Raw genomic sequence first — 26,697 nt, 5'->3', positions numbered from 1 at the left:
TTGAAATCATCCAGAAATTACCCAAGTCTTTACCACCACAGTACAGCCCCCACCCCCCAAAAAGTCAAGTTTTAGGAGCCTTTTCCTTCCCCCACAGAAGTGAATGGCTCAATTAGTTTCTACAGAGCAGGGAGATGACATATTGTGGAGGCCAAATGCAATGGAAGGGTGTGGATGATCCCTGTGTGTGAAGAAGGCCTTCACCCATACCCGCCATTCCCCACCCTTAGATTTGGTTTATACATATCATGAAATCAACCCCGTTCAATGTAACACAGTAGGGGCTTTGACAGCCAAAGCAATGCTAGTTCTGGCTGCCAAAGTGTCTCACACAATCCCTGGCTGACGAAGACTTGGCCGTGTGAAGCATTTGTCTACCAGGGAAGCTGGCAATTCTTCTCCTGCTTGGGTTTTAATCAGAGCAGATAATAATTTAGGTGCTTCATACACTCAACTCATCTTTGAGAGAGTCTTTTATGACCTCCTGAGCTCAGCAGCTCAGTTGTGAGAGGACTGATGAGAGACATGAATGAAAGGATCTGGCCCTTGAAAAAACGAAACAAGTAGAACTGCGGTCCAAGTTCTTGAACGTTTTGCAAAAGTTCAATGCCTTGAATAGAAACTAAACCACATTCTTATTTGGAAAGTAAACTGCCCAGTAAACCATCTCAGGCTCTGCGATCATCAGGTGAGGCCTTGTTGGCGCTGCCACCACTGGAGGTTGTCTGGTTGCTGTTGACCAGTGACAGGGTCTTTTCAGTGGCATTTCCCTGTTTGTAGAATGCCCTCCCTGGTGAGGTGTGCCTGTCTCCCTTGTTAACAACTTTCAGGAAGAGTTTATTAAAAACCTGATAGTCGAAGGACACAGTTCCTGATAACCTTGAGATTACTGGATGAAAGGTTTTGTTTTGTTTTGTTTTTGCTGTCTTGACAATGCTTTTCAAACATTGCTTTATTATTTTTGTGTTTGCTACTTCAATGTCATATTGTACGTACTCACATGGTTGCACACCATCCTGTTAACCATGCACCAGAGCAGTGACACCAATAGAACATCAGAACAGTTGCTTCATTAAACAAGGGAATAAACAGATCTAGCATTGAGGCAACCTTACACAGAACTAGGGCTGAAACATACAAAACATAAATCCCACTGACTGAGATAAGAGGAGCAACAGTTGCAGTTCCTTTTAACCCTTTACCACCATATAATCACATTCAGGGAGAAGAGAAGGACATATACAGTGGTACCTCGGATTAAGTACTATTTCTGGGTTAGCAGAGTGTGTAACCTAAAGCATATGTAACCTGAAGCATATGTAACCCGAGGTACCACTGTATTAAATAGCCATACTCTGTTAGACAAATGTGGCGAAAGAAGCTAAGAAGATACCATCTTGGTTGGGGGTCCTGAAAGACCTTTTCCCTACCTTTGCAGGCCTTTTTCTACCTGGCCTAGGAGGGTGGGGTCCTGACTGACTCCAGTTACAAAAGCTGAGGCTGCTGTAGAGGCCAGAGGCCATCTTGGATGTCTCTTAGTGCAGACCCAGGTCATCAAGCCTGAGCTTCCACAGCCACCACCCACCATGAACCACCATTGGCAGGATTGGCAACAACAGCAACAGATATGCTTATGATAATATTTTATTCTCTTGCTAATTATGCTGTTTTAATTGTGCATTTTACATTTGACTTCCTTTAGTAATGTTTTCTTTTGAAATGCTCAAGATTTTTCTTTGTTAACTTCGCTGTGTTAAATGTGCACTCTGTAGTTGCCCTCCTTTGTAATGTTTAGTTTTGAAATATTTAAGCAACTATTTCAGTTTCCTGTTAATTATGTTGTTTTGAATGAATATATAATATATCTGATTTTCTTCAAGTAATCTGAACCTTCTTCTTTTATTCTGGATTGTTTTATTTGATGCTTTAATGTGTTTTAAACCACTTTGAGATGTTTTCTTAAATATAAAGTGATATGGAAATGGGAATGAATGAAATGAAAATGAATAAACGAAAAGAATTGATGACAACTGTGATGACAAGATAGATTACACAACATAGAGTAGGGAAAGATGACCTTGAAACATTTGTGACTAAATGACTGTGGGGGACAATGGCTGAAACCACATTCCCTTGCCCAATTCAGAATACACAAAAATAAGGCTGGAACTTGTCAGAGAACATCACAAGCAGCCAAACTAGCCAGGAGCAACTTTCTCAGGAAAACCATATATGTTGTAAACAAATCTCCCCTAATTCATTAATGACCAGCTAAAGATTTGTGGTTGCCAGCTGTGTTCTCTTTCAAGGATTTTGTCCCAAACCTTAAAATATACTTCCAAAAATGTGAGCATCATCTCTCCCCCTGCATATCCAGAGCTGGAAGGAAGCCTTGGAAAATAAATTTGTGGATCCTTGAATATGCACCAATAAACGAATTAATGCATCACAACCACTGCCTACTTTCTGATGAACATTTTATTTGCAGAATGATAGCATAGTCCAGGCATCCCCCAACTCAGCCCTCCAGATGTTTTGGGACAATGTCCACCATCCCTGACCACTGGTCCTGTTAACTAGGGATGGTGGGAGTTGTAGTCCCAAAACATCTGGAGGGCTGAGTGGGGATGCCTGGCATAGTCAGACTTTGAGGCTAAATGTTTCATTTGCACCCACTATCTTCCTCCCAGGAAACTCAGGGTGGCATACAAGGGCTTTAATCCATTGTATTCCAGTTCTCACAAAAATCCTAGAGAAGTAGCTATGTCTCAAAGACTATAACTAACACAAGGTCATCTAGCATGATTCATTGCAGAGCGTGATTTTTAGCTAAGTCCAGCACTCTATCCTCTTATCTAAAATGTATGGTCTGCAGATGAAAAAAATATGTATTAACTCATGCCGAACCTCATTATATTCAAACATCTGCTGACTTCTTGCATATTTCATTTTACAGTAACACTCAGAATCTCTTTAAGGGTTGGTATCAATTATTTATACCATTTCAACATTTCCCATTCAATCATTCATTCATGCAGTACAATTTGTCCATAGTAACTTTTTGCCCAGTCACGCCCACTTAATGAGATGTTAATATAAAATAGGGAGAAATGCTCAGATTCCAGAACACATTTATAATAACTTGGTAACTCAATATCAATAATTTGCCAAAGCCTAAAAATTGACACTTTATTCCTTAGTACTGTATGTAAGTATCTTTTCCTAACAGGCAGTTTTTAAACAATTAAAGGGTGGAAAAACAAACATATTCACCAAAATGTAAAAGTATTACTTGTTAGTTTTAGTCCTCTTCTCATTGTATAAATAATTAGCATGATAAGCTATCATTCATTTGACTTATTGCTTGTTCACTACAAAAAAAAATCTAAGGATATGAAGAGCACAAAACCAAAAAGTATGTCTTATAATGTCATTACTGTGGCGTTTGCCCATTCTTTGGGAATACGTTTGTATTGGGGGAGAGAAAGGATTAATAGGTTGACCAATAAGAAAGCCCGGAGGCGGAGCCTACCTGATTTTGAGGCTCAGCCCAGAGGTTTTGACAGTTAATTTGGTTGGTTCTTTTGGCGGGGTGGGGGGAGATAGAGGAGTCAGAGTGAATTAAGAGGCAGGGACAAGACTGAGAGGGAATAGAGTGACAGCATTTCGAATATATTTTAAAACTTGCTTGTGTTTGAAATAAACTTTAATCTTCATTGTTAACTCTACCTGACTGAGGCTCAGTACTTCACCGGGGAACCCCACAAAATTGGTGGCAGCGGAAGAATAAAGTAGTGGTGTACAGGTCAATAGTCCGTGAAACGACCGGGGGCTCTGTACGAACTTCATAATTACAATGACCCAGCAAAATTTCAGCAGCAGAACATTTATCAAAACCAGTCAATTGACTGGTAGATGTTAACAATGGCACCAGGCAAATGCCGCAGGGGAGAGCTTTCCACAGGAGGGAGGCACAACTGTTGCGGATCAACTAAAGAAAATGGCACACAGAAAGAGACACGGGTCCAGCCCTTTTGCAGGGTGAGGCTGCTGCCTTGGGAGGCAGAAGACAGCCCAGGATAGGCATCAGCTTTGAAACCTACAAGAGTACTGGGACCCAGTAGCTGCCCCAAGCTGCCAGTTACTGACACTGCCCCTATTTACCGAGTACCTGTCTCAAAGTTCCATATCACTCTGCAATCCCATACTTTCCACTCAGCCCCAATGAGATTTATTCCCACGTACGTCTGCATAGTCATTTAGCATTACGAATAAAGCACTCGGCAAATGGTACAATAAATACATACAAGATTTATTTCTTGAACACAATGTAGGCTGTAATTTAAGAACTTTTTCAATGGCTGATGCAGAATTAAATTGCATGCCAATTTTATCCAGCAGAATGCAGAGAATAGTTGGAAAACACAGCTTCTTCAACTCAAATATGTGTTGGCTCAAATTCATGTATCTGCACAATGCTATGTTCTTAGCCTATTTAGTCAATAGAGGCAAAAATTAGAACAGATGGGAAGAAAATTAAGTTCAAGCCAGATACATTTTTTTAAAAAAAGTAATAATCTCTGAAGTCATATATTCAAAAACATTAGTACATTGCTAGAGGCATATACCTCCCATTGCCCAAGGCAGAACCAATTCTTCAAAAACACCATATATAGTAGATACTTACCCAGTTATCTTTTAATGGTGGTGTAAACATCACATTCATTCTTCCAAACTTTTCTTAAATATGCTTCAGTATGCATTTCTGACAGCACAGACCACATGCCATAACTAATTTATATGCCGGGGGTGGGGGGACCAGAGAAGATTCTTTATCTTTTAACTGCAGTTCCCTAAGGTCTACAGAAAAGTCATAACTCCAAGAGTTCAACCTATCTCACGTTTTGTAACTTCTGTAAGATGCAGTCTACTTTCACGTCCACTGTTCCACAGAGCAGTTGTTAGATTTCAGTCACTGTGAATCTGTTTACAGTGGAACCTCTGGTTACGAACTTAATTCGTTCCGGAGGTCCGTTGGTAACTGGAAACTGTTCTTATCCTGAGGCACGCTCTTGCAAATGGGGCCCCTGGCGCGTGCTTTCTGCTCGCATCCCGGGGCAATGTTCGCTACTGGGAGCAGCTACTTCCCGGTTAGCAGAGCTCATAACTTGAAGCGTTCACAAGGAGGACGGTTTGCAAACAGAGGTATTACTGTATATTACCAATAAACTGGGTTAACAACTTACAGACTCAATACAGCCTCCACTGGTTTGCTTACAAATACAACAGATTTTAAAAGGCTGTCTGAGGCTAGAATGTTAGGACAGGCATTTCAGAAAGAATGCAAGTACAGAGGGGCCCAGGAAAAGTTGTATGCATACAGAAGAGGAGGGTAATGAAAGTACCGTATTTTTTGCACCACAACACTCACTTTTTTCCTCCTAAAAAGTAAGGGGAAATGTCTGTGCGTGTTATGGAGGGAATGCCTACGGGTGGCATGCCTATGGATTTTCCTCCTCTAAAAACTATGTGCGTGTTATGGTCGGGTGCGCGTTATAGAGCGAAAAATACGGTATTGCAATTCTGTAATTTTCACATCTCTGTACTCCTCTTGGTCCTTGACTGGGGGCTCAAACAAGCCTCAACTACAAGCCATGAAGAGGTACTAGCAAGAGGAGGAGACCACTGATGAGTCATTTCACCTCCACTTCTGCAAAAAGCAATTTCAAGAGAAGGTTATTAAATCAGCACTGTTTCTGCTGACAGCCTTTACACTAGTGTCTATGCTCTACAGATGGGATTACCTGGAACTGGAAGAAAGGATGTACACCATTCCTCTCACCAGAATAGATTTTGGAATGAGTTATTCTGACCTCCTGTTATTTTTTAGTTTTGGGATATTCACTATGAGTATAATTGAACTCATCCTGTACATGCAGACCCTGAAACTGATAAATTAAAACATACATGCACTATATTGTATGAGCAAATTTAAAGTCATGGACAGGGACTCACAGTTCATTTCTGTTTCACGTTTCGACAGGTGTAAACAGTAACAGTCTAACTATCTATCGTGGGAACCCTAGGAAGTCAGTTGTATGCAATAACCCAGGCATAGGCAAACTCGACCTGCCAGGTGTTTTGGGACTACAACTCCCACCATCCCTGACCACTGGTCCTGTTAGCTAGGGATGATGGGAGTTGTAGTCCCAAAACTTCTAGAGGGCCGAGTTTGCCTATGCCTGCAATAACCTAAGGTTAAGCATGATAATGATTCGTGAACTGTAGAATGCAAGGTGCTTTAAGAGTCTTAATGAAAATAGGAAGAAAATGCTAAATGCCTTTACAACTCTGAATAGTGACAAGAGCAGAATTTAAACATCTGCCCTTACTGCACTTTTCTGCAGCTGTATTAAACTGAAAGGCTGACTGGAACAGGGTAGCACTGCTAGGTTTATGCAGACTCCACATCACTAAAGCATTTGTTTTCTTAATGTTGAGTTGTAAAACAAATCAGTAACCCACAGCTGCTTTGCTCCTCACCATTCATTCCGCTACTGCACTGTGCCACCGTGGCTCACCACAGAGGCAAAATGACTGGGTAGGAGTAAGCTAGAATCTCTTCTCTCAAAGCTCATGCATTTGCTCATTCACACAACATCATGGTTTGGCTTAGTGTTTAGCGTGAACCAAGCCATCCTGTGCAAACATAGCAATGCAACCTCTTGATGTTGAATTCAATACAGAAACCTTCCAAAAGGGGCCCCACACACTGAGCTTAATGCAATAGAAATGTATTAGATCAAAAAGAACGAGTAAACCACCATTCTAGTCCCATTAAAAAAGACAAAATTTTAAATAAAATAAATAAAATGGTTAAAATGCAGTAACTTGGTACAGTATTTGCATGCCGACTATTCGGATTTACGTGCGTTACTGAATGAAGTACAACGCAATTCCTGTAACACTGGGCACCATGGAATTTTCTGCCAAAGGATAATGGAACCCTCCATCATGTAAACTAAGCAAAGTTTATCATAATTGCTTGCTCTAGGCTGGGTTACACCAGTAATGCCACCAATGATTTCTTTCATCCCCAGCGTAAAGTAGTATTACACTGCTAGCACTTTACTAAATCAAAGTCTGTAAAGCTTCTTGATTGTCTTCACTGATTTATTGCAGGAGAAATCTACAACTATAAAAACCTGCAATTGATTATACTTTAATATCATAGAAGAGATAAATATATGTAGCCATAAAACATCTTTTGAATGTCAAGCTCTGTTGGACTGAAACAAGATTTCAAAATTACTAGCATGTCAATGCAATTCCAGAAGAGCTGCAGAAGCAAAAACAAAAACGTGCTGCACAGTTAAGAACTTATCAACATAAATTTCAGGAACTACTCCTACAAAGACACACATTGACCTTAAATAAGGGGACTTGAAATCCATGAATCCTCTAATGCTTAATAACTTATTTAAAAGTAGTTAAAGGCTGTATATGACACTAAGGCTGCGGTCCTTTAGTCATTTAATTAAGCAAGCCTCATTGAACTCAATGGGATGTACTTCTGAATAGACTGGTCTAAGATTACAGAATCATAGAATTTGAGAGTTGGAAGGGACACCGAGGGTCATCTAGACCAAACCCCTGCAATGCAGGAATCTCAACTAAAGCATCTGCGACAGATGGCCATCCAACCTCTGCTTAAAAACCTCTAATGAAGGAAAGTCCACCACCTTCTGAGGGACTCTGTTCCACTGATGCAAAGTTATTCCTGATGTTTAGTCAGAATTTCCTTTCATGTAACTTAATACCACTGGTTTGGGTCCTCTCCTCTGCAGTAGGAGAAAACAAATTAGCTCCATTTTCCAAATGACAGCTCTTCAGATATTTAAAGATCTTATATCCTTGAATTATGGTGCTGGAGGAGACTCTTGAGAGTCCCATGAACTGCAAGAAGATCAAACCTATCCATTCTTAAGGAAATCAGCCCTGAGTGCTCACTGGAAGGACAGATCGTGAAGCTGAGGCTCCAATACTTTGGCCACCTCATGAGAAGAGAAGACTCCCTGGAAAAGACCCTGATGTTGGGAAAGATGGAGGGTACAAGGAGAAGGGGATGACAGAGGACGAGATGGTTGGATAGTGTCTTTGAAGCTACCAGCATGAGTTTGACCAAACTGCGGGAGGCAATGGAAGACAGGAGTGCCTGGAGTGCTCTGGTCCATGGGGTCACGAAGAGTCGGACACGACTAAACAACAACAACAATCTTATATCCTCTCAGTCTTCTCTTATCCAGGCTAAACATACCCAGTTCCCTCAACTGTTCCTCATAAGGCTTGGTTTCCAGACCTTTGATCATCTTTGTTGCCCTCCTCTGCACATGTTCCAGCTTGTCAATATCCTTCTTCAATTGTGGTGCCCAGAACTGGACATAGGTACTCCAGAAAATGGTCTGATTAAAACTGAATAGAGTAGTACTATTACTTCTCTTGATCTGGACACTATGCTTCTGTTGATACAAGCATTAACTTTTTTTGCTTCTGCATCACACTGTTGACTCATGTTAAGCTTGTGGTCTACTAAGACCTCTAGAACGTTTCCCCATGTACTACTGGCATGCCAGGTGTCCTCCATCTAATATTTGTGCAGCTGGTTCTTCTTGCCTAAGTGTGCAACTTTACATTTGACCCTACTGAAATTCATTTTGTTAGTTTTGGACCCAATTCTCCAATCTGATTGTACTGCAGGAATCTGATAGCCCCATTTGCACAGGAATGACACTGAGTTCAATGAGACTTAATACGCAAGTAAGTGTGCACGAGATTGCAGTCACACAGATTAGCCTGCCTGCATATTAGCTGAGGTTTGTATCTAAATATTCCTCAAAATACATAAGATATGCAAATCCACTTAATGTTAAAAATTAGCTACCACAGAAGGGCAGTTTACATATACATAGTGCTCTGATTATCTTCCTGCACCTCCATCAGCATTTGAAGTACATTGACAAAAATGGTGAAACTAAGTCTTCCATCTTGGCTTTGGACTTGGTTGCAAGAAAGATTTTAGATACCATGAGAAGGGGTGACAAATTTATGAAGTACAAATGCAAAAGAAGAAAATGTCCTTGTGTAGCACGCTGTGATGAGAAGCTGAAGAACATAAAATGTATTAAAATTAATATATTCCGAAGTGCAGAAGAGCTTAGTCATATAGAGATTATACTTTCATGAATGCATAAAGTATAACCATTGTTAATAGTGTTCTGTTACTCTGTCTGCTTATTTATTTTATATTAATCACATTCAGGAAAACTGACCCAATAACCATAAATAGCTAACACAATTATGTAAAAACGGGGGAGAATGGATTCAGTCAATTCATATTAAATTACCAAGAAAGAGTTCATTGTAATACATGTCTGCACAGAATATTTGCAGCTAGCAATCTAAAGTCATAATCTGCATTTCAGGGTTGTTTTTTAAGAATCAAAGAATATAAATAGAAAAAAGTAGAATTATTATTTGTGGGGATGGACAAGAAAATTATTGGAAACATCCCACAGTACAGCTTCAGTTCTTCAAAGAGCCTGTCTGTTACTTATAGCTCAGTTGTTTTGTTGTGTCATCTGCGTAAGGGAGAAATAAACGTTCCACAACAAAGTAACAACAAGATGTGGAAAAAAATATGCATGCCTTTGGTGGAGGAAAAAGGATTGGTTTACTTTACTTAAATTACATGGCAGGGTGTTTCCTCACTTTTAACTTAGGCAGAAACCCTGTGCGGCTGCCCACAATAAATGTAAGGTACACAAAAACTGACAAACCATGCCTGGGGCAGAACAGAATGCATAGGATTGCTCCCATGAGTACTCTCGCTATCCCAACAGGAAGTCTGGCAGGACCAAAAGCTTTAGGTATGCCTCATAATCCCTCTGGGGAGCTAAAGAAGTTGGCCTGAGGTCCACTGGAACCTTCTGCTCCTGCTGGTAGTGACCAGAATAGCTATCTAATCGGAGCATGTCTATGGACATCCTCACCTGCCCCTACCAGGAAACCTGGAGTGCTCAGAAGGTTCAAGCATACCTTATGCTCACTACAGGTATTCTTCTCCCCAGAAGTAGGAAAACTCTCATCTCCTTGTTTAAGGAAGGTAAGCCAACCTTAATATATAGTCATACCTCGGGTTACAGTGTTTTTTCGGGTTACGCACCTGCCGAAACCCGGAAGTACCAGAACGGGTTTCGACGGTCGCGGGTTTCAGCGGTCGCGCATGCGCAGAAGTGCCGAATCGCAACCCACACGTGCGCAGATGCGCCACTGCAGGTTGTGAATGCTGCGGGATGTGAACGTGCATCCCGCATGGATCATGCTCGCAACCCGAGTGTCCACTGTATATATATCTATACAGTGGTACCTCAGGTTAAGTACTTAATTCGTTCCAGAGGTCCGTTCTTAACCTGAAACTGTTCTTAACCTGAAGCACCACTTTAGCTAATGGGGCCTCCTGCTGCTGGCGCGCCGCCGGAGCACGATTTCTGTTCTCATCCTGAAGCAAAGTTCTTAACCCGAGGTACTATTTCTGGGTTAGCGGAGTCTGTAACCTGAAGAGTATGTAACTTGAAGCGTATGTAACCCGAGGTACCACTGTGTGTGTGTGTGTGTGTGTGTGTGTGTGTGTGTGTGTATATATATATATGCTTTCGTAGATTTTCACGGGTACAGGAATGCAGGTTTTGGTGTCTTCGGGTGTCTTCCCGTGTAAGAGTCGGGGTGTCTGGGCGACGTTTCGACGAGGTCTCACTCGTCATCTTCAGGCTGGTGCTTTCGGCTTCTTGTTACTGGAACAGAGCAGAATCTGGTGTTTGAGTTCCTATAAATACTGTTGAGGGGTGTGGTGTATAGCCTCCAACGTTCTGGGCAGAGAGGAAGTTCCTAGATTAGTGTGCCTTTTCTTCTTTTGTTCCTTAATTACTTGAGGGATATCTTGAGTGATTTCATGAGTGATATTCTGAATACCACTGGGTGGGTCATTAAGTGTAGATTAGTTGCTAAAGCTTTTGTGTCTTGACCTCTTGAGCTTGTGAAGAGTTTTTCTGAGAAGATGGCTGTGCTGCATTTAGTTGTGCTCTGGCTTGGCTTCGTGTATAGGGGCGAGCTGTGATTTTGTGCCTTGTGCCAGCCAGATCTGTGTAGGGATTGCAGGGGGGTGCAGCATCCGGAGGTGCCACTATAGTTTGGCTACTGGATGGAGTCTGTAATATGTCTGTGGAGAGGGTCTGGGTTTGGGTCTGGTGTGGTTGATTGGTGACGGCGTTCTGTGTGCCTCTGGTTCTGGTGTCGGTTTTTGTGGGGAGGGCTAATTTCCAGATGTCTGGCAGGCGGGACGTGTCGTCACGCTTGTTCATGTTGTGAGGGTGTTTCTCTATCTCGATGGCTTCCATGATTATTCTCTTGTGGTGATGTTCCATGTTAAAGAGCAATTTGGAATCTGCAAAATTAATTTCGTGTCCTGTTTCTTTCATGTGTTGGAAAAGAGAGGAAGTTTTTTCTTCTTTTTTGACGGCATTCTTGTGTTCTGCGATACGTGCATTTATTCGTCTGTTTGTTTGTCCAATGTACGTGGCTGGGCAGACTTTGCAGGGTATTTCATAGACCCCTTGGTTTTCCAGCTGGATTTTGTCTTTTGGGTTTCTGAGGATATTGGCTATTTTTTGGTTGGTGCAGAAGGCTGTTTTGATATTGTGTTTATGGAGGATTTTGCTAATTTTGTCTGTAGTGCCCTTGATATAAGGAAGGAGGGCCATGCCATTGTTTTCTTCTGTGTCTTGGTTTTTGGGGGGTGTTTCTTTTTGGATTAGCTTCGTAACCCTGTTTTTCTGGTATCCATTGGCGATTAACACATTTGAGAGATTCTGTAGCTCAGTTGTCAAGTGGTCTTTGTCAGCCAGGCGTTTGGTTCTGGAGATGAGAGTCTTGGCTACGGAGTTTATTTGTGCAGGGTGGTGGTGTGATTGTGCATGTAAGTAGCGGTTGGTGTGTGTTTTTTTCCGGTAGATGGTGTGTCCTAGGGAGCCATCAGGTTTTTTGTAGATTAGGACGTCAAGAAAGGGGAGTTGGTTGTTGTCTTCTATTTCCATAGTGAATTGTATTTTGGGGTGTAGGCTGCTGAGATGTGTGAGGAAGCTATCTAGTTTTTCTTTCCCGTGTGGCCAAATTACAAAGGTGTCGTCAACATATCTGAGCCAAAGTTTGGGTTTGTGTTCTGACTTGTCTAAAGCATTGGTTTCAAAGTGTTCCATGTACAAATTTGCGATGACCGGTGAGAGGGGTGATCCCATAGGTGCTCCTTCTATCTGTTTGTATCTTTGTCCATTGTGGATGAAGTACGTGTTGGTTAGGCAGTGGTTGGTCAGGTCCAGGATGTATTTGGGGGGATTGTATTTGTTTTGGATGGCTGTCAAGGCTTCATTAATGGGTACTTGAGTGAAGAGAGATACAACATCGAAGCTCACAAGAAGGTCATCGGGATGTAGGTATTGCTTCTTTATTGTTTCTATGAACTGGAAGGAGTTAGTAACGTGTGAAGCGATGGATTCTGCATAGGGCTGAAGTTGCTTAGCGAGAAATTTAGCGAGATTTTGTAGAGGTGAGCCTATGGAGCTGACTATTGGTCTGAGTGGTGTTCCTTCTTTGTGTATCTTGGGGAGACCGTAGAGTTTGGGGCATCTGGATGATTTTTCTCTGGGGATGATTCTTAGCTGGATTTCTTCACTGATAGGAGAGGCTTTTATTTTGGATTTGGTGGTTTTTTCCAGATAGGTGGTGGGATCTGTTTTTATAGGTTGGTAGGTAGGGTCTTGGAGTAGATTTGATAGTTTTGCTTGGTAGTCCGATGTGTTCATCACAACAGTGGCGTTGCCTTTGTCTGCTGGGAGAATGATTATGTTGTTGTCTTTCCTCAGGTTGGTGAGTGCTTTCTGTTCTTCTTTGTGTAAATTGCTTCTGGGTGGTTTGCTGGAGCAGAGGATGTTGGTGACTTCAAGTCTGATTTTATTGGCTTCATCTGGGTCGATTTTGGTCAGGCTAGCTTCGACTCCGCATATGATGTTTTCCGTGGGGATGCGTCTCGGGGCGACTGCAAATCCAGCTAAGAATCATCCCCAGAGAAAAATCATCCAGATGCCCCAAACTCTACGGTCTCCCCAAGATACACAAAGAAGGAACACCACTCAGACCAATAGTCAGCTCCATAGGCTCACCTCTACAAAATCTCGCTAAATTTCTCGCTAAGCAACTTCAGCCCTATGCAGAAGCCATCGCTTCACACGTTACTAACTCCTTCCAGTTCATAGAAACAATAAAGAAGCAATACCTACATCCCGATGACCTTCTTGTGAGCTTCGATGTTTTATCTCTCTTCACTCAAGTACCCATTAATGAAGCCTTGACAGCCATCCAAAACAAATACAATCCCCCCAAATACATCCTGGACCTGACCAACCACTGCCTAACCAACACGTACTTCATCCACAATGGACAAAGATACAAACAGATAGAAGGAGCACCTATGGGATCACCCCTCTCACCGGTCATCGCAAATTTGTACATGGAACACTTTGAAACCAATGCTTTAGACAAGTCAGAACACAAACCCAAACTTTGGCTCAGATATGTTGACGACACCTTTGTAATTTGGCCACACGGGAAAGAAAAACTAGATAGCTTCCTCACACATCTCAACAGCCTACACCCCAAAATACAATTCACTATGGAAATAGAAGACAACAACCAACTCCCCTTTCTTGACGTCCTAATCTACAAAAAACCTGATGGCTCCCTAGGACACACTATCTACCGGAAAAAAACACACACCAACCGCTACTTACATGCACAATCACACCACCACCCTGCACAAATAAACTCCGTAGCCAAGACTCTCATCTCCAGAACCAAACGCCTGGCTGACAAAGACCACTTGACAACTGAGCTACAGAATCTCTCAAATGTGTTAATCGCCAATGGATACCAGAAAAACAGGGTTACGAAGCTAATCCAAAAAGAAACACCCCCCAAAAACCAAGACACAGAAGAAAACAATGGCATGGCCCTCCTTCCTTATATCAAGGGCACTACAGACAAAATTAGCAAAATCCTCCATAAACACAATATCAAAACAGCCTTCTGCACCAACCAAAAAATAGCCAATATCCTCAGAAACCCAAAAGACAAAATCCAGCTGGAAAACCAAGGGGTCTATGAAATACCCTGCAAAGTCTGCCCAGCCACGTACATTGGACAAACAAACAGACGAATAAATGCACGTATCGCAGAACACAAGAATGCCGTCAAAAAAGAAGAAAAAACTTCCTCTCTTTTCCAACACATGAAAGAAACAGGACACGAAATTAATTTTGCAGATTCCAAATTGCTCTTTAACATGGAACATCACCACAAGAGAATAATCATGGAAGCCATCGAGATAGAGAAACACCCTCACAACATGAACAAGCGTGACGACACGTCCCGCCTGCCAGACATCTGGAAATTAGCCCTCCCCACAAAAACCGACACCAGAACCAGAGGCACACAGAACGCCGTCACCAATCAACCACACCAGACCCAAACCCAGACCCTCTCCACAGACATATTACAGACTCCATCCAGTAGCCAAACTATAGTGGCACCTCCGGATGCTGCACCCCCCTGCAATCCCTACACAGATCTGGCTGGCACAAGGCACAAAATCACAGCTCGCCCCTATACACGAAGCCAAGCCAGAGCACAACTAAATGCAGCACAGCCATCTTCTCAGAAAAACTCTTCACAAGCTCAAGAGGTCAAGACACAAAAGCTTTAGCAACTAATCTACACTTAATGACCCACCCAGTGGTATTCAGAATATCACTCATGAAATCACTCAAGATATCCCTCAAGTAATTAAGGAACAAAAGAAGAAAAGGCACACTAATCTAGGAACTTCCTCTCTGCCCAGAACGTTGGAGGCTATACACCACACCCCTCAACAGTATTTATAGGAACTCAAACACCAGATTCTGCTCTGTTCCAGTAACAAGAAGCCGAAAGCACCAGCCTGAAGATGACGAGTGAGACCTCGTCGAAACGTCGCCCAGACACCCCGACTCTTACACGGGAAGACACCCGAAGACACCAAAACCTGCATATATATATATATATATATATATATATATATATATATGGAGCATTTTTAACATATGAAATAATTTGAAAGTGTCAATTTCCCCCACTCACCACCCAAAATGACACAGTCCACTCTATGACATCAAAACTGTTCCACTTCATTCCCACTTGGGGATGGGTGGGTGTTTTATCTGGGAGGTATTCTTGCAAACAGAAGGTCCCAGGTTCAGCCTTTGGCATCTCCTGGTAGGGCTGGTAAAACCTGAAGAGTCACCGCCAGCCAGTGTCAACAATACTGAGCTGGATGGGACAAAGGTGTGACTCAATATAAGGCTGTTTCGTATGTTTCAATTTTCCATTCTTCTGCACGTGTGAACAAGGGAGAAATAATCTTCAATAAAATACAGGGCCTCCCCAGTGGCAACTCCATGCTCTGGAATCTTCTTATAAGAGAAGCACATAAAACCACAATGAGGAACCTGTGGTGCTTCAGATGTTGCTCGGCTCCAACACACATCATCCCTAACGAATTAGCATGTTGGCTGGAGCTGATGGGAACTGGAGTCAAATAGCATTGGAAAACATTTAAAGTGCTTTTATTATTTTATCACTCGTTGTTTGCCACCCTGGACTCCTTTTAGGAGGAAGGGTAGAATATAAATTTAATAATAAATAAACATCTGGAAAACCACAGGTTCCCCAACACTGACATAAATCCTCCTCCTTATTGTCTTTAAGAAGGCAACTTAAAACTTTTACTTTTCAAAAAGCATCACATTGTGTATCTGCTATTTTGTCCTTGATGGTTTCTATTCTTAACATTTTGACTGATGCTTTTAATTTTAATGTGATATATTTGCTTAATATTGTTGTTTTGAATTTTTTGTACACTACTGTCAAATCTGTACAAAACAAACCTGTAAGCATGGCAGATGAATGTAAAAAATATACAGAAAACATTTGTGGACAGTGTGTATGTGTGTGTGAGAGAGATGCTATTCTCCCTTTAATTTTCATATAAAAATTTATAGGAAATTGTCTTACTCAGTCTGCAATAGGAAGGTGAGCTGAGAACAGGAATTTACTACTGGAACGTTGTACTGTATGTTAGTACTATTCAGAGAAGGCCCACTGAAATAAATGACTATGACTAACTAAGATCCATTAATTTTATTGGGTCTACTGTGAGTAGGAAATAGTTGGATACAACCATGCACTTAACTGCTGATCTGTTTGCAGGTCCAAGCTAAAAGCCAATGTATCAAACCTCCCCAACGATAGCAAGAGTACAATGTTCAGAAGAAAGTAGAGAAAATATATGATGGCTAAATGCTTCTTCTTTGGTTGCAGAAATTTTAAAAACTATCACTAAACTTGGTAGCAAAATTATAACTAAGTAAAAAATAAATTAATGCAAAGGAGGGAGAAATAAGCCATCCCTTTTCCAAACCGATAAAGCCTAATTTCAGTGTTCCTCAAATTCACCCATGCATACAAAGTTTCAAAAACTTAAATGAAGAACAAAACAAAACAAAAAATGGTTTGAGCATTTTGTTATTCTGTTCATTTCTTGGAGCAACTTCATTGTCAGCCAAAGATTGCAGTGGGAATATTTAAAGATGCTGGTATCTCATTCAAAGAATCACAATAGTGTGAACTGTGTAGCCAGGGCTTAGTCAGGTGACATTCGCACAAATTTCCCCTTGGTATATTGAGGGAATTGCCATCACAGATGTATGGCAACTCATAAGGTAAAACAGATGCCCCATTGCTGTTCCCAATCCAACTTTTTGAATAGGCACTCTTAAACGGCAAAATACATCTAGTAATATGGAAAGATCCATTCTAGGTCATGAATTGCAGAACAGGCAACAGCAACAAAAAGTGACTGCAACCAGCAAATGCATACTACTGTACTGAGTAGTTCTGGGCCTCTCCTATTTGGATACAAAATGAGAGGGAGATTACATTAGTCACCCAAAACATCTCTACCAAGAAAACTGATAATGAAATGCCTGCAAATTGAAGCCATTTCCCTGTTCTTACAGAATCCGTATTAGACTGTTGCTCTGACCAACTTCAACCCACGATGTAGTAATCAGGAGTCACAATGCTCTTTGGAAATAGGAAAACATTGAACAATTGAATTCTGCACAGTTTGCTTTCTTCCTATCATTAAAACCTCCCTTTTCCATTCATTCTGTAACCACAAAACAAATGGGAAAATCTGACCTAAGGCTGGGAAAAGGGTTTTACAAATTCCTGTTCTATAAATCCATTTGCAAATTATTTCACAGCGCTAGGCATGGAAGGGGGAGCTAACAGTCTCTCATGAGACTTCCTTTGCAGGCAAGGCACAATGCAAAGTAGCAAAAAAGTAACGAAACAGTAGAAAAGAATCATTTCAAAATATGCAAATCAGTCAAATAGCATTGGAAAACATTTAAAGTGCTTTTATTATTTTATCACTCGTTGTTTGCCACCCTGGACTCCTTTTAGGAGGAAGGGTAGAATATAAATTTAATAATAAATAAACATCTGGAAAACCACAGGTTCCCCAACACTGACATAAATCCTCCTCCTTATTGTCTTTAAGAAGGCAACTTAAAACTTTTACTTTTCAAAAAGCATCACATTGTGTATCTGCTAATTTTGTCCTTGATGGTTTCTATTCTTAACATTTTGACTGATGCTTTTAATTTTAATGTGATATATTTGCTTAATATTGTTGTTTTGAATTTTTTGTACACTACTGTCAAATCTGTACAAAACAAACCTGTAAGCATGGCAGATGAATGTAAAAAATATACAGAAAACATTTGTGGACAGTGTGTATGTGTGTGAGAGAGAGATGTTATTCTCCCTTTAATTTTCATACAAAAATTTATAGGAAATTGTCTTACTCAGTCTGCAATAGGAAGGTGAGTTGAGAACCGGAATTTACTACTGGAACGTTGTACTGTATGTTAGTACTATTCAGAGAAGGCCCACTGAAATAAATGACTATGACTAACTAAGATCCATTAATTTTATTGGGTCTACTGTGAGTAGGAAATAGTTGGATACAACCATGCACTTAACTGCTGATCTGTTTGCAGGTCCAAGCTAAAAGTCAATGTATCAAACCTCCCCAACGCTAGCAAAAGTACAATGTTCAGAAGAAAGTAGAGAAAATATATGATGGCTAAATGCTTCTTCTTTGGTTGCAGAAATTTTAAAAACTATCACTAAACTTGTTGTATTTGGTAGCAAAATTATAACTAAGTACAAAATAAATTAATGCAAAGGAGGGAGAAATAAGCCATCCCTTTTTCAAACCGATAAAGCCTAATTTCAGTGTTCCTCAAATTCACCCATGCATACAAAGTTTCAAAAACTTAAATGAAGAACAAAAAAAAATGGTTTGAGCATTTTGTTATTCTGTTCATTTCTTGGAGCAACTTCATTGTCAGCCAAAGATTGCAGAGGGAATATTTAAAGATGCTGGTATCTCATTCAAAGAATCACAATAGTGTGAACTGTGTAGCCAGGGCTTAGTCAGGTGACATTCGCACAAATTTCCCCTTGGTACATTGAGGGAATTGCCATCACAGATGTATGGCAACTCATAAGGTAAAACAGATGCCCCATTGCTGTTCCCAATCCAACTTTTTGAATAGGCACTCTTAAATGGCAAAATACATCTAGTAATATGGAAAGATCCATTCTAGGTCATGAATTGCAGAACAGGCAACAGCAACAAAAAGTGACTGCAACCAGCAAATGCATACTACTGTACTGAGTAGTTCTGGGCCTCTCCTATTTGGATACAAAATGAGAGGGAGATTACATTAGTCACCCAAAACATCTCTACCAAGAAAACTGATAATGAAATGCCTGCAAATTGAAGCCATTTCCCTGTTCTTACAGAATCCGTATTAGACTGTTGCTCTGACCAACTTCAACCCACGATGTAGTAATCAGGAGTCACAGTGCTCTTTGGAAATAGGAAAACATTGAACAATTGAATTCTGCACAGTTTGCTTTCTTCCTATCATTAAAACCTCCCTTTTCCGTTCATTCTGTAACCACAAAACAAATGGGAAAATCTGACCTAAGGCTGGGAAAAGGGTTTTACAAATTCCTGTTCTATAAATCCATTTGCAAATTATTTCACAGCACTAGGCATGGAAGGGGAAGCTAACAGTCTCTCATGATACTTCCTTTGCAGGCAAGGCACAATGCAAAGTAGCAAAAAAGTAACGAAACAGTAGAAAAGAATCATTTCAAAATATGCAGATCAGTTACCCTGTTATTTTCTTTATTGATTCTTATATGCTAGCTTTATACACCAGTGCAACCAGAATTTTTTTCTAAATGGAATCTCTATTTTAAGATTTTTCTTGTTTTTAATGAACATATTTCAGAACTACCAGGTAACATGTAATACTGCCCAAGCTATGTCCTATAGGTCTAGAAAGTGCAGAGGAGTAAATAGGATGCTTGGAAATACTAGAGAACTAAAGAAACAAGGAATAATTTTTTTTTTTGATGTTATTTTTAATTATGTAAGACAAATTTTCTGATTCTACCACCTAATCTTTTATCATTGTATTAGAAGATATATCATATCTTCCAAGAGATTATTGTGAGTCTGCACCCAAGAAGTTTCCCTGGATCCTGAGAATTTCAACAACTATCAACCAGTGGTAGGTATACCCTTCTTAGGCAAACTGCTTGAATGAGTGGAGGCCACATAACTTCAAAAGTTTCTAGATGGTGCATTACTTAGATCCAATTCAGACCAACTTTAGATCCAGTCTTAACAGAGAATCTGCAAATATAGTCTTTTACCACTCAGCCTTTTAAAATGTTGGGTATTGTAATCTGCAGTATTAATTTCTGGTTTTATTGATTTTTGTGTTTCGTGAAAGCTTACACCAATGCTATTGTTACTCTATTCCCTTATAAGCTGCTCTGTGAAGCTTTTGGTTAAAGAGTAGCATATACATGTATAAAAGAAAATACAGGAATAAATAGACATATAAATCATATTGGGTTTTTTAAAAAATAACAAGCTATAATGCATCATGCATGGTATTTCTTTTAAAATTATTATCATTTTGTTGGCATTTCAGAAATAGAATTGATAAAGGCAATAGATAGAAGCGGTCGTGCAAGTATCTCCTACCAAGAAATCCTTTCAATAACTACCTATGTATGCAGTGTATGGCTCAAAAGCTGCCATGACAAACATGATGATTGCCCTGTGTAATTGGTTAGATAAAGTGATATTCTTGCTGAGAGTGCCATCAAGTGTTATCATTGGGAAGGGTTGACTCAAGTCTCATTTTACTCCGATTAACCACAAGGTGATAGTGATGCTAAATCATGTTGCTTTTGAAACATGCATTAACTCTTTTTAAAAATTAGCCCCAATTTCCATTTACCAGTTGTCTAAACTACCAAACTTGAAAAGCTATCAACAACTGCCATTTCATTATCAAGCCAAGGATCTCCAAGTCAGGCTTCTTTTTCAGAAGCTGGATACGGTGTTTAGTCATAAACTGAGTCCTTCTGTTAGAGATCACGGACTCCTGTTCATTCTGATTCAGGTATAATTTGATTTACTAGAGCTGCCACCTACAAAATCAGATCATTGGTTCATACAGCCTAGTGCTGTCTACTCTCAACTGGCAGTGGCTCTCCAAGACTGGGGGTTTTCCAAGCCATATTATACAATATGATTACTGGGATTTCAAAGGTAGAAATAACGTCTGGGGTGAATTTCCAAAATGTGGCACTTTGTCCTGGATCTTAGGCAAATCAATCAAAAAATCGCAGGGTTTTGGGCATTTTTGTACAACAATTTTATTTAAAAAAAAGGTCAACAATTTTGGGATCTTACAAAAAAAGGGTGCCCTGGTTTATACTTTTTGAAATATGGCAACCCTAGATTTACTGGATTAAATTTAAAAACACAGTGGGTTTCTGGATTGTCTAATCTGTTCTCCTAGGTTTTGGAAACTTCTGAGCAGGCCTACAGTGGCTTTACAAATATAAGGATATAACACTAAATGTAGTATTTTGTCCTCCAAATTCCATGGGAAGTGCCACAACTCCTGAATCTACTATCAACTTCTGATAATTCCCCATAATCCAAAAGAAATTATAGACTGTGTGCAGCATCAAATGGTCTTCATCTAATCAACCAGACATATACAAAGGTGACTATAGAGAGCTTTTCAGTGCCTCTTTTAAAGATTAGCAGACAAGAAAATTACAGACCCTGTAGATCAGGTATTTTGGTCCAGCGCTACAAATCCTCTTCTTCATTCACAACCGAAACAAGCATGCCAAGCACACTCTACATGCTTTCTCTCAAAGCATGCTGGGTTTTGAACAACTCACTTCAAAATAGCAAAAAAGAAGAAGAAAAGATAGGTAGTCAACATGGTGCCCTCAGATGTTGTTATACTACAACTCCCATGATCCCCAGACAGTGTGGCCAATGGTCAAGGATTATGGGAAATGAAGTCCAACAACATCTCTGGAGGACACCATGTTGCCTATCCCTGGGCTACACAGATAGGACCAGTCACACACCCACGCATGCAATACTGATATATTTCACGTTAAAGCAATAATGTAAAGTGATGGTGAAATCTTCCATATATATGCACACAAGCTTCCCAGGCAAGATAGGAACATGGAAAGCACATATGTACAAGTATTTGAATGATGTGTAGTTTTCTTTTCATACATGCCTGATTAACACAATACAAAATTTAACACTACTGTCTTTCCCAAACAAAATTTTATTACACTTAGACCTTGTCCTGACAAGAGAATGATAGGTGTTTCTTTGTTAGTAACCTTTCAAAAATTAAACCGAAAGTCAGATATCAATCTTTAAATAAGTTACTCTTAGCTTCAGATCTGACACACAGTACAATCCCACTGGAACTTTTCCACACAGGTCCAACATTGCCCAACATTGAAGTTATCCCCATGACTATTGGGTATTCTGTTCAGAACCTTACATTAGGAAAACAATCATAGCTAAATTTCTAAGAATGCTTGGCGGGGGGCTGTAAAGTTATTGTATTTATATTCCATAGGGCTTTCTTTCCCTAGTTCTGTATGACCATAGGATACATACTGTTTGTGTCATATAAAGGCTTAATAGTCGGTGAAAATATAATGAAGATATAATGCCTACATTCCAGCATATCTGGAATCTCAAAATTCTGAAATGTCAAAGCATGCACATCAGTTGCCCTCAAGACAAAAATGACCAAGACTATCAGGAAGTCAAACTTTTTAAAGATCCAGAACTGATCAGGATTTCTGCAGCTAATGTTACAAGCTTCTATTAAATAATTCTGTCAAACACTCTTTTTAAATCATGTTTCATGTGCCTCTGAAACCAAGATGCGTTTATAATGAATACATTTCCACACCTGTCTGCATGCATCTCAGAAATGTTATTTGCAGTGCCATAAACGTCAGAGAGAACCTCTGTTATAAATCCTTATTTCTTGTTTATGGCTTTGTCCGTTAAAAAAGTCACTCTCATCTGAAACTCTGCATGCAAGCATCTCAGTCAGAAATCAAATTTCTTTTATAACAAGTTTCCAAAGTGCCCATAAAACTTCAGCCACAACCGTCAAAATTGGGTAACGCAGCTTGTGCTGCATTTGGCAGCATTATCACATGCTGTTGAAAGGGATTAAACTACAAGCCTAGTTGAATGGGGGGGGGGTATCCAATGGTCTTTCTGACCATCTGTGTATACAAGAAGCTGCCACCTACAAAATCAGATCATTGGTTCATACAGCACAGTACTGTCTACTCTCAACTGGCAGTGGCTCTCCAAGACTGGGGATTTCCCAAGCCATATTATACAATATAATTTTCAATGCAATCCCCAGGGACTGAACTTGGGACTTTCTTCTTGAGAAGTATGCACTCTGTGATTTTGGAAAAAAGCAAGGTGTAATATATGTCTGCGGTCAAGTCAACTGGTAAGAACAACAACAGTGCAATCCTGTACAAGTCTATTTAGAATCATGTTTCTTTAGTTCAATGGGATTTACTCCAAGGTATATTGGTATAAGGCTGCAAACTGCAACTTAAACGACATAAAAGCCAGTTCTTGCTCAATCCTGGAATGCATAAGTGGGTCAGAACAACCCTATCAAATGCAGCCACAAAAGATCCAAGAGTGATAAATCAGTAAGTCACAGTATCTAACACTGAGAAATGGACTGGCAAATACATTCAAAATTAAGAGTACCAAGCATTAAGGAACATGTTATAGAGAACAGCCCTAGAATGGCAGGACGACCTGCCAATCTAAATGATCCAGTAAAATTAATTGATATTTTAATGGTGACCACCTATTCATCTGCAATCGCTTACCAAGAGCAAACTATGAAGCATGAAATAACTATCTTTTTTGTCTCAAGAGGATCCCTGATTTAATTTATTTTTTATAAACTGGAAATATGAAGCAAAGCAAGTTTACTCTCAAGGAATCTTTTTGATTGGGGGTTGTTAGAGAGGGAGACTGTAGTTTTGTCACCCTTCTAATTGGATTATATAAAACAAACACTTCAGTTTACAAATAAAGCAATGCTCAATGAAAGCTCATTTTTAATCATCAGCAGAAAGCATCTGACCCCTAGTGCTCACAAAAGTGAGAGCAAAAAAAGATATTCAGTCAGTAAAGCTAACATTATAGATCGGTTGGAACAGAGCAGCATTAGCATCTTCCATTGCTCATGCTGCTAAAGAGAAGCACAGGAGAATGGAGCAGTATTTTTCCCTAGCTCCAAATGTCAGGGGTTGTTCTTTTAAAAAATGATTTTTAGGGAATGCATTCTGCATTCAGTACTGCAAGATAACATTTAAACACAAATTAAAGACACGGGGAATGTGATTGTTTTACAGGTGATTTAACAATAAAATCCCATGAGTAATGCAGATGGTGTGAGTCATTGACAGCCCTCTGTAATAATCATTGATAATATCTACACTTCCAAAACAGATCCCCCCCACACTTTAATATACAAGAGCAATATAGCCCCAGGTGGGGCTTGTGTGGATTAATCTGCCTTCATTTATTTTACTGCAATTGATCTTGAGATTTTGCCTTGCTAATATCCTGTCCCCATTTTAGTTTGGGGGCACATTAGAAACCCCCCCCCCTCTCCTTTGAGCACAGGAGTGAAGGAATGTGCTCTGTGAAATGAAAGCACAGAGCTGTAAAGCTTGCATATCATTATTATTTACAACTAAATAACACTTTATGCATCCGATGAAGTGGGCTCCAACTCCATGGAAGCTTGTACCACAATAAGGCTGCAATCCTAATAAACACTTCCTTCTGATTAGGGGCTTGCATTGCAAATCTATTAGTCTTTAAGATGCCACACACACACACACACACACACACACACACACACAAAACCAGTGAACTTTTGTTTATGTCCTTTACTCTCAGAGCTGCCTATTTGTTTGTTCTCTGCTTACCGTCCCATCAACCTAACGCAGGAGTTGTTTTGTGTATGTTTTTATAATGAGTTTGTTCTTACAAACGAAGTGACAGCAAAGGGGAAAAGGGAGAGGCAAGAGGATCTGCTTTCAGACAGTCAGCGCCTCAGAGAACAACCCCTGGAGTCTTCTTTCCACCCCACAAAATGCAAGGTTTTCGTCGACTTCGCCTCTCTTTGGCAGAGCTAAAAAAAAAAAAAAAAAGGAGGCTGCTGCGAACGGCAGCAGAAGAGGAAAGGTGACAGCTGGCTTTTTGTTTTGCTTTTAAAGCGAATGTGCATTCGGAAATGATGCCGGCAATAAAAAAAAAGGGACCAAGCAGAGAGCGGCGAGGAGATGGGGAAGAAATAAAAACAAAAACTTGAGCCTGGCGCCTCGCAAATCACATAGCAGCGCCCTGTCTCAACACTTAAGCAGGAAGAAGCAGCTCAGAGAGCACGAGAAATAAAAGGACAACGCCGAAACGTCTCGCAGCTTTCCCACCAGCTTGAAAGCAGCCTCGGCAGGCATCGGTACCACCATAAGACACCCCCCACCCCCCAAATAAACTTCGCTCCCAAAGTTGAAAGAAAGCAAATTGAGGCGGTTAGGAAACGTGACACATCTCCCTCGTTCCCAACTCTCTCGGCAGACGAGGACCGAAGAAGAACCCCACCACCAACGCAGGCTGGGCTGGGCGGGGCGGAGACCCCCACTAGCTTCCTTGCAAAAGTTCGTTGCAACCCCCCCCCCCATTTTGTTTTAGACCCCCTGACAGAAACTCCCCCCCCCCCGCTCCGTGCCCTAGTTCGGCAACCCACCTGCCGTCGTCGTCGTCGGCGCGCTCTGTTCCGGTTTTATTCCCCCCCCCCTCCTCCTGCGCCACCAGCACTTCCACAAGAAGCAGCCGCGAGCCTGGGTAAGTAATCCTGTGCGGCTCCTCCCGCAGCGCCCGCCGCCTCTTCTGGAGCTGCGACAACAGCGCCGCGCTCGCCGGCCCCGCGATGTTCGAGGAGCGAAAGAGAGGAGAGGGCGAGGGGCAGAGAGAAGAAGGGGAGGAGGAGGCGCGCGGAACGAGGCGCGCGGGAAAAGCAGGGGAGGCTCTTGCGCAGCGCCGGATTCCTCCACATACACGCGCGGGCGAGGGCGCGCGCACACAGACAAGACGCTCCTCTTCACATCTCTCTCATGCACACACAGGCGCGCGCGCCCCTCTCGCACGTTCTGCCACCTTTCCCCCCCTTCTTTTTAGCAGCGCCCCCCCCCCGCCCCGCTCGCCTTCCTCCTGGCACAAGGCGACGTCACCTTGCCGAAAATTAAAAATAACGGCGTGTGTGTGTGTGTGTGTGTGGACGGCGGCGCGTTGGTGGTGAACGTGCCTCGTGTCCCTTCTTCTCCCAAGGGCAGAAGCTGTAGAGGCTGGGTTTTTAGGTATTATATATTTAAGTACAGTGTGTGTGTATGTATCATACGAAAGAGGGCGACCGCCCTGCTCTTCGCTGTTTGGCAGAGCCCTGTGGAAAAGGCACTCTGCACATGCTCGCTGCTGCTGCTCCTCTCCTCCTCCTTCGCCTCGTTGATAAAGAAGCGGGGAAGGCGCGGACGTGGGAGAAGCGCCTTAAGGGGCTCGCTATCCGCAACAACGCAGAAGCTGCAGTCCTGGGTGCGTTTAACCAGAGGACCCCAAACCCGGGACTTATTTCTGAGGCGATTTGCGTTGTTGGGACTAAGTTGATCCCAGTTTCCAGTGCTTCGTGGTTGCAGAAGGGAAACAAGCCTGCCTAACACTAATACGACTTCTTTAGACCGATGGGCGCTCTCTCCCCCCCCCCCACCCCAATATTTGGTATTATGACCACGCGATGAGGAAGTTCTCCTGAGGATACACCCCACCAAAAAATAATAATAATACCACCTAGGCTGCAATCCGTTCTTATGACCTCAATTCTGCTCGCTCAGAAGTAGGGCATGTTTGGTTTCACGATGTGGGCAGGTTTGCAGCCTCAGTTC

The 26,697-nt window shown here is 41.3% G+C and overlaps 1 protein-coding gene across 2 annotated transcripts in view; it reads right to left on the bottom strand.

The window, feature by feature from the left end:
* LOC309524629 (contactin-3-like) overlaps positions 1–25,812 on the bottom strand; it is a 194,731-nt gene extending 168,919 nt beyond the window's left edge. The window contains exon 1 of one of the 2 annotated variants that reach the window (XM_082209411.1): positions 25,509–25,812. The gene's annotated coding sequence lies outside the window, so the exon portion shown is untranslated. The remainder of the gene's footprint in view (positions 1–25,508) is intronic. The other variant, XM_082209410.1, reaches the window with a different exon arrangement.
* Positions 25,813–26,697: the final 885 nt, after the last annotated feature.

This window comes from Podarcis vaucheri, assembly GCF_965113315.1.
Source record: "Podarcis vaucheri genome assembly, chromosome: 2".
Classification (NCBI taxonomy): Eukaryota; Metazoa; Chordata; class Lepidosauria; order Squamata; family Lacertidae; genus Podarcis; species Podarcis vaucheri.
This window is presented reverse-complemented; position numbering and strand designations above follow the sequence as displayed.